This window comes from Adiantum capillus-veneris, chromosome 12 (genome assembly GCF_014529385.1).
Source record: "Adiantum capillus-veneris isolate H3 chromosome 12, ASM1452938v2, whole genome shotgun sequence".
NCBI lineage: Eukaryota > Viridiplantae > Streptophyta > Polypodiopsida > Polypodiales > Pteridaceae > Adiantum > Adiantum capillus-veneris.
In genome coordinates, this window is record NC_140942.1 from 17,327,085 (window position 1) to 17,336,583 (window position 9,499).

The following is a 9,499-nucleotide window of genomic DNA, read 5'->3' on the forward strand; positions in this document are numbered from 1 at the left end:
GTGCTTGCAATCCTATATAGGACACTTTTTTGGGATCTTGACACACTTTTTTGGGATGCCAGAAGTTTGGGATTAAGATACAAATTTTCTCTCTGAATGTAGAGTCCAAAACTCATGAGGAAAAGTTCGAACCTTAATTTGACAACTCTGATCTTTAGAGGAAGACGTGAACGAGTTCTTTCCATGGAAGACCAAGATATAAGACTCAACAAAGGTAATATTGATACTAACGCTGTCTTAGTTTTAATACTTAATTAGCAATTTCTTCACAATTGCAACAAGTGCATAATGCTGATCAATGTACAAAATTCTACACCAACAACTCACCTACAAATACATGTAAATTGAAACAGCAAGGTTGTATAGACGCGTGCTTACTTTGTCCAGAAACTTCTTTAATTCTTTGGCAACTATTTAGAAGATTACCGTGTCCAAAACTACTTTACTGTGTCCAAAAATATTACTTGGCCCAAAACTACTTTACTTCTTTGGCAACTACTGTGTCCAATTAAAAACTACTCTGTGGTTGATGCCACCTCTCTGAGAGATACTTTTGAGGCACCATTCTGTCATTGACGCCAGCTCTAATTGAAACTCTTGGAACATTTTCCTGTTTACCATAATCCAGAAAAACGACAATGACAGTAATGTCATCATAGAAAGCTTTCCTGGCGTCCCTTTGAACATCTTTCAGGTCTTCATATTGCATTCTTAAATTCCTAGCAGCTACAGTAAGCGCTGCTCTTATTAACTTCCTTGCAACCCCCTGTACAGCACAAAAATAAAACATCAAAATTTTGTGATCAATTGAAGAGACATTCAAAAGAATTTCAGAAGCACATTCTTGAAAAACAAGTGCTTAATAGTAATGATTGTCACAAATTTTAGCTTAAAATAATTAATTTCATTTTTCTAGCTGTCCAAACAAAGAGATCCCAACAAGGTATGGCCCACAGTCTGAAGGCGATCTTCTTTAGCAAGGAACCCACAGCAATGACGAAAAGAAATCCACCTAGGGCACCTCAAGGAACCTAAGATACTGAAATGAAATGGTAATGGGTGGGTGCAGTAGAGTATAAATAAGGGAGCCCTCTGTAAGGATTTGCATCGGCAAGTCCACCACTGCCATCTCTCTTATGTCTTGAATTGCAATCCTATATATGTCTGGCACTACTTCCATCTGCGTTCTCTTATAATTTCTCTTATAATTGACTGGTGACTCCCTGTTGTGTTGTTGCATCGGGTTCTCCCTTGTTGCATTGGGTTGTAACTTTACAGGCCTTGTCTGATCTAATGTAATTGATGAGTAGGTTCATAACGAAGAGGCATCTCCTCATAGTTACATCTTCCTATATATAATGTAGTTAAATTATGTTGATGCAGGTAAGCCTCAGAATTCATTGTGTACACCCTCAGACTCAACCACATGATCTACTTTTGTGGCTTCTGCATTCATAGTGAATGTTATCATATGATCCATGCATCACCATGACAAAGCTATTATTATATATGATATATAAACCAAGCTATGCCAGGGCCATTTGAATTTATGAATATATATATATATATATTAGAATTTATATCCTTGGTAAAAGAATTCCACAACTAATAAACTTAATTAGAGTTGCTAGTTTTATTGTTAACACAACAATAGAAAAAAGTGACAATAGCCTACCGATCTTGTGGACATTTCTCCACAATCTCACAAGCAGTGTCATTGCTCAAAAGATCCCATAGCCCGTCAGAAGAAAAAATGTAAAACTTGTCATGTGGATGAAGCCTCCAAACATTTATTTTCGGTTCAGCTGATAGTACCTGTCGCATCAGAGGCTCAGTCATTCAAAAATTAACCGGCAGTGCGTCTGGGCTCACTTCTGAAGGTGACTTCAAATATAGATCTCCGATTGACTTCGTTACCTGTACAAGTTTGAGGAAAATCTGTGAAATTTTCTTCATGGGGGAGTTAACTCGAATGTAATAACGTCAACCAAACTCAAATGTAATATAAACGTCAACCAAACTTGAAACCATCGAATGCATGGGGCTTGTTTCACGTGAATGATGCCCTTCACTCTGTAGGACCCCCGCGCGAATTTTACAATACTGCGATCTTCAGGGTACTGATTTCTCAGCTCTTCTTGAGCTTTTGGAGTATTTAGATTCTCATCAATTGTTACTTGTGTGGCCATGATGTGACCATCTGCAGTCATAGCTCTCCCCAAAACGGCTCGTGAATCTCCAACATTTGCGATATATAGGTCCTGCCCCACAATGACCCCAACTAGGCATCAAGTTCCCACCGTCACTAAGTGCTTATCTGAAGCAATCTCTTGCCTTGCAAGATTTAAAAGCCCATCCTCAATGGCTAGAAAAACATTTTGAATAGCCTTTTCAGACATGCCTCCATTTTCAGGTGTTGCAAATCCTTCAAAGATAATAAGACGAGACAATTAGTACTTAATTAGAAGTAAACGATACTCAACTTCAGGAAAGAAACACATGTACGTGCTCTTAATGACAAAAACCAAAGGAGTGAAGTGTTTTACAAACGTCGAGTCGACATCTCAAATTCTAATGCGGAAAGTACTAGAGAAGGGGAGTTGTAGTTGAGCCCGGCAAGTACAATATATAATAAGAAGTTAACTATACAACAACTTTGCCATATGGACTAATTAATTATAGGTACTCAGATGCATGAATTAAGAACACATGGAGCAACAAAAAGCTGCCAATGAATCCATCCATGCACTTGAGTTTGACTGATCGATTGTCGAAGCCGTCATTGGCAAAGGTCTGATACAACAACTTTGCCATATGGACTAATTAATTATAGGTACTCAGATGCATGAATTAAGAACACATGGAGCAACAAAAAGCTGCCAATGAATCCATCCATGCACTTGAGTTTGACTGATCGATTGTCGAAGCCGTCATTGGCAAAGGTCTGATACAAAGCAGAGTTCAATAAAGTAGGACGAGGTCTAATATATTAACTACGGCCGCAAGCAAAATGCCATAAAGATGGCCGGAGAGAAGGGTTAGGCCTGATACTCTATAACTTGAACTCAACATTTTATAAGTTCTATTAAAGTCTCAATGACATAATTCATGCAGCAAGAGGGGTTTGACTGGCACAACAGCTAGAAAGATCATTACAGACGATTTTCAAAGACGATGTCAATTTCTCACTGAAAAGCCTCTATCTAGTATTCCTGATCAGTCCTTGATAAGCTAATTTGTTGACTACATAACTAATTAACCATAACTATCCACAATTGTACTGAGAACTACGTGAATTAATATCAATCAATCGAGTTCTAGGCTATGCATTGTACTAGGCAATGAAGTATGCAAAAGAATAATGGAAAAAGTGAGCCAATCACCTTGAAGATTGGCATATAGACGTTCACAAACGTATTGAGCTGCCTCAATTCCTCCATGACCATCATAGATACCGAAAAAAGTTTCAATAGCACCTATCAGCCATGGAGATGTCACCAAAAGCATGCGGAACCAGATCATTGAACCACATTAGCGCCTGATCTTCCCGCATTTCCTTGTTCGTTTGTTTATACCCCGGGGCTACGGCCAGGCGCATGCCGAGAACGTCGCATTTCCTTGTTCGTTTTTTTATACCCCCGGGGGCTGGCAGTCGCATGCCGAGAACGTTTTCTTCAGCCAAGTTAACATCTCTCATTTCATCAAAGGCGTAGCTACACTAGAAAGTCAGCTCGATTCGGCTCAATTGCTGCTTTCAACAGAGAAGCGATGGCGGGAAGGAAGGAAAATGCGGAGAAGGGAGCAGGCGCTGGGAAGCCAAGCGCTCTTCAAATTTATATTGAGGGAGGGAGCAAATGGCAATCCATGCAATAGGCTTTAATAAATGCAAGTTATAACTTTAAATGGTTCGCCGCCGTTAACTTTAAATGATAGTAAATTTACCAATGGTAATTTTTTCTTCCCTGGTAAATTCAACAGAATATGGTTATTTCTTCTTCCTGATGGTAAATTTACCAATGGTAATTTCAGCTTCTCCCCTGGTGAATTCAACAGAATATGAAACTCTTTACTCGTCAAGAGTCACGGTTAGCCGCTCACGAACTAGCCTAGAAGGAAACTGGCCTACTTTTCTAATTTTTTTTACATTACTTATTTTTAAATCAAGGTCAACTTTTTTCTATTAATCGTGTTCTCAATCCTCGGCTTATTTGCTATGGGTCCATGTGCATGGGATCAGCGCACCTCGTGGCATATAAAGCTGAGGATTCTCAATCGGCAATTTCTAGTTTTCAATCAGCGTTACAAATGTAACTTGTGTCACACTTTCTCAAACACTACTAATCAAGATAGGTTGTAGATAGGTAGGTCTACACAGTCGTAAAAAAATTAAGAATCATTTAATAACGAGTGTGATTCATGATTGAAGGTTTCATCCTTATTGAAAATTGTGGAGTGGGAAGTAATTAAGAAAGGTAAAGGTTATTACTCCCTCCGGCTCTCTCTCTCTCACACATACACACTCAGTCATCCTAAGTTGCATTGTACATTATACGATGTATGTATAGTACATTTTAAATGGGCGTATTATACGACACCTCTCTTTATTCGACCATATTATACGGTGTCACATCAACAAAAACACCGTATCATATAATTTCTTAGAATTTTGATCGAAATATAGCCCTCTATATACTATGAAAACGGACTGCTTTCCTCATTCTATTGATCTCTCTTCCCCCTTTTCTCATCTATAGGTGAGCTTTACAACATCAAAAAAAATCTAAAAAAGCCATTTTAAATTTAGTTATATAGTTTTTTAGTAAAAAATTAGAGCTTAGGATAAAAAGTTAAATTAGTTAAATGTAGTTTCTTTTAGGCTTTGGAGTTTTGAGTTTAGTCTTTATCTGTACTGTGTGAAGTATATCTTACATTGGGAGATAAATTAAGAAAAGTGGTAAGTGATTAGTTGGCTTGTGTAGAGGAAACTCACAGTTGGAAGTGATTTAAGATAGTTAAAGCTAGCAGTTATTTGTTTTGTATTGAACTATGCTCATACTTAAAAGTAGCTTAAGTTAGATAGTTAAAGTTAGGAGTTACTTGTTGTGTGTTGAACTATGTTCACACCTGGAACTAACTTAGGTTAGATTTATCTAATGATTGTTTGTCATCTATAGAGTAATACTCACACTACAGAAAATTTAGGTAAATTCAATAATAATCTCTTGCTTTGTGTAGAGGTATGTCACACCTAGAAGAGATTTAGATAAGTAGTGAATTTTGATTGCTTGCCATGTGTAGAGTTACACTCACACTTGGAGGTAATTGGTAGGATTTTTAAAGATATCTTGCTTTGTGTACAATTTACTCACACTTGGAAGTTATTGAAATAGATTAAGCGATTTATTTATCATGATTCAGGTATAGAGTGAAAGCTCACACTTGAAGGAAAAAAATTTGATATTTAAAATTTAAAGAGGTTGAAAATTTATGTTTTTTTTCAATGTTGATGAATAAAGTAATGTAAATGGTATTAGATTTTGATTTTAGATGAGTATTTAGCAATTATTCATGTTTGAGTTTACAAATTATAAGAAGATGGTGAAAGGATATGAGTGGAACTACGTAGATGAATTGGTCAGTGGAAAGACTACATCAAAGTTGAGGTGTAAGATCTGCGGCCATAATTTTAGCGGAAATGCTCAGAGGATAAAAGAACATGTGTTCAAAATTCCTGGAAACGTGACAGCTTTTGCAAAAACCCCCTAAGAGGTATTGAAGAAAAGTTTCCCGAGTGGGCGCTTAGGACAAAGAGAGTACATCTTGAGGACAAGAAAAAGGGAGGTCCCAAATGATGGCTCCATCTATGGCTAGGGATGTGGAGATGACACTTGAGAATGATCAAAACCCTCCCTCGACCCCTGCTTAAGGTCAAGGAGGGTGCCATTCATCCTTTGTTGGGGCTTGTAGCTCTAATCCTACCGCAAGCTCTGCTAACATAAGCCGGAGTGAAGCATGGACTGAAGGAGAACCTGCACCAAGTGGTCCTACTTTGCATCAAGCATTTGATAAACATTGGCTGCTTGAACTCCATCTTAAGTGGAAGCAAGCATTTGTGGCATGTAAAATTCCTTTTAGTGTCATTCGAAATCCTATCTTCAAATATGCTTCGATGAGCACATCGAAGAAGGGTTTTGTGATACCTGATTATAATAAGATGCGTATAGAGTATTTGGATAAAGTAAAACTACTTCAGAGAATATTTTAAAGCGCACAACTCTTGATTGTGTGCCACAACATGGATGCACAATCGCTCTAGATGGTTGGACAAATTGTCAGAAGAAACCATTGATTAATATGATGTTAATTTTTCCAAGAGGTTCCATCTTTCTTGAAGCGTCAATACATCCCGGAAAGAGAAAACTAGTGGATATTTTACTGGTGTATATGAGCGTTCGATCAAAAGAGCGAGGGGACCTAAAAATGTGACAACCATTGTCACAGATAATGCATCTAACTACAAAGTAGCTGGAAAAGCAATTGAAGCAAAGTATCCAGAGATTACATGGGCTCCATGTGCTTCTCACACTTTGAATCTATTCTTAAAGGACTTTAGAAAAGTTCCTTCTATTAAGAAAACTCTCCTAGATGCAACCCACTTGGTGAAGTTTATAAGAGATCATTCATTTTCTTACGCTTTATTTAGAACAAATTCCCCCAAAAAAAAATTACAAATTTTTTGTGTGACCCGTTTTGCGACAACGTACTATTTTCTCTCTACACTACAACAGATTAAAGCAGCTCTTGTTGAAACAGTGGCGGATAGAAGATGGGACATTTGGCTTGATAAATATCCCAAGTATGAACCTGCTACTTCCAAATGCTATCAGCTTGTAAACTCTCTTGGTTTTTGGAGAAATGTAGACAAAATTGTTAATGTCACAGAACCCTTCACTCATCTGATACGATTAGTGGACAAAGAAGCCTCTATCTTTGGACGGGTTTCCTAGTACATGCATGAAGCCTCTCGCAAGTTAAAAGACTGTACATCTTATGTAGGAAAAGAGAAATCCATGATCATGTCATTTGTCAAAAGATGATGCGAGCAGCTACATACCCCTTTACATGGAGCAGGGTTTGTCTTAGATCCCAAGTTCCAGATGCGCAACCAATTTTCAAACAATGAAGTGATTAGTGATTTCAAGAAAGTATGTGCCCAACTATTAGGCAATGTGGATGGACACGTGACATACATGCAGATGATGCATTTACTAGCAGAGTAGGGATCGTTGGAATATAGATGCTATCAAGACGGTGAGCGCACCGGTTTGTTGGAAAGAGTACGATGGAGAAAAAGTGGAACTTCAACATGTGGTTGTGAGAGTATTGTCTGTTGCTGCCTCAAGTGGTAGCTGTGAAAGAAATTGGTCTTAGTTTGCTTTTGTGTATACTAAAAAACAAAATCGATTAAGTCCTAAACGAGTTGCCGACTTGATGTATGTATTTTGTAACATGTGACTTATACATAAGCCAAGAAAGTTAGTGACATAAAATCTAATATCTAACCAACCCAACTGATTTTCTCATGTTAAACTGATCATTTAATGTGGGAGAATAAACGGGAACAAGGGTTAAGATATAGACATGTGCTTATAGATCTATCTCAACACGGAGCCAATGGTAAAGGGGCCCAAATGAGAGATGGTCTATCAAAGAGCAAGGCTAACCAATGGAGCATAAGATCTTAGGGTTAGCTTCATTGAAGACCTCCAATAGTTAGTGTAAAAGTCCTTTGACCTTAAGTAAGCTAGGGTTGAGCTTGAGGTGGGAACCCGGCCCAAGCTTGAGGTGATTGAGGTGCTAGTTGTACTTGATGACTAAGGTGCTTGAGGTGCTTGAGATGCTTGATGATTCAGATGCTTGAGGTGCTTGTCATGCTTGAGATGCTAGGGCTGTACTTGAGGTGAGAACTCAGCCCAAGGCTGAAGTGCTTAAGGGCCAAGCTTGTGGTGGGAACTGGGCCTAAGCTTGAGGGTCTTGAGATGTCAAAAATTCAAGATTCAATCCCTACAAGTAGGGGGTGAGCCCTACAAGAGGGGGAATGAGAGAGAACACCCACACCTCACGCAAGGCATTCATGGTACAAAAAAAGCAAAAGGGACACTTGTCAAGTTCCTCCTCATGTTGCCCTCATGGTGTGCCTGAAGCCTATCGGTTGGCCACCCAAGGGATCTAATGATAATTTAGGAGATTTAATTAATTATCTTTGCATTTATCAAGTCCTCTCTCTCAAAGGGGAAAAGGGGACACTTGTCCCAAGGCTACCCTTGCTGCTTTTAATGCCTCCTGTCCAATGAGCTTCAATCATGAGCTACAAGGGGGGGTCGACCAAAGCAAGCTAGGGGGTTTCTTGAAGGGTATACTCTCCCACACACACTCTCATGGTGCATTCTGCAAAGTGCAAGAGCTCCCTCTCCTTCTCCAAACAAGTAGAGATTGAGAGCCTACACCAACACTCTTGGCTATGGAGTGCAAATCCAACCAAGAGCCATGCTGTTAGAAGTTGGACACACCCCACGGCAGTAACTACTCGGAGGACTCTTACTTTTTGTAATTATTCATTCATTGAGGAAAACCTGATTTTTCACCTTGTAATTATTGGGACTTACAGAAGTTTCCAGATTGTATCCTAGTTTTGATAGTTAGATTGAGTAGATGGTTGATTTTGGAACTTTAGGGTTTGAGAAATTGTAAGGTATATATACCACTTTTTGACCTTAATGAAAAAACCTTTTTGTCATTTTAAAAACAAGTTTTGAAGTTTGTGAGTGAGCGTACTGTGTACGAGAGAGAGAGAGAGTGTGTGAGCTTCATCTTGACGCTACGTGTGCTCCGGTGGTTGAAACCGAGTGCGGAGAAGTGCAGCGTGTTGCCCCCGACGAGAGCTACGCGGCGATACCTACATTGCACGCGTATGGTCCGGTTTTGCAAGCTCCTTCTACGAGCTTCATCGGTTGTTTGGGTGAGCATACGTTGTCCGATTTTGCATTGCAGCATATCCACGCGTTCACATTGAGTAGAACTACACTTTAGGCACTTTAGATTTTGGAAACAAAGACCTGTAGATTTTGGCCAGACATCCTACGTGTTTCTGCACCGGGTGTTTTGAGTCGGGATTTTGGTTCATATACCTTAGGGAGAGTGACCTATTGGTATCAGTAGGGTCTCCTTCAAGTTCTATGGTGTTTTGAGATTGTTTGATGGGTGTTCAGCTCTAGAAAGCGTTGTAGGAAGTTTTCTCTTATGCACTCTTGAAGGTTGTGACTTAGACAATTGGTAGAGACCTCTATAGGAATTAGTTAGGAGTCGGTCGAGTGTAGGTTGACACCTTATGCTTGCTTCCACGCGCCTGTGGGTCGATCTTCGTCCTTAGCTGACATTACATGTTAGGTGAGTTCTCGCTGTGCTGACGTCCGTCGCGGCGTATCCGTCCAACATTGGC

The 9,499-nt window shown here is 39.3% G+C and overlaps 1 pseudogene; it reads right to left on the minus strand.

Annotated features, from left to right (window-relative positions):
* Nucleotides 1-508: 508 nt before the first annotated feature.
* On the minus strand, nucleotides 509-3,697 carry LOC147445374 (putative protein phosphatase 2C 46; annotated as a pseudogene).
* Nucleotides 3,698-9,499: the final 5,802 nt, after the last annotated feature.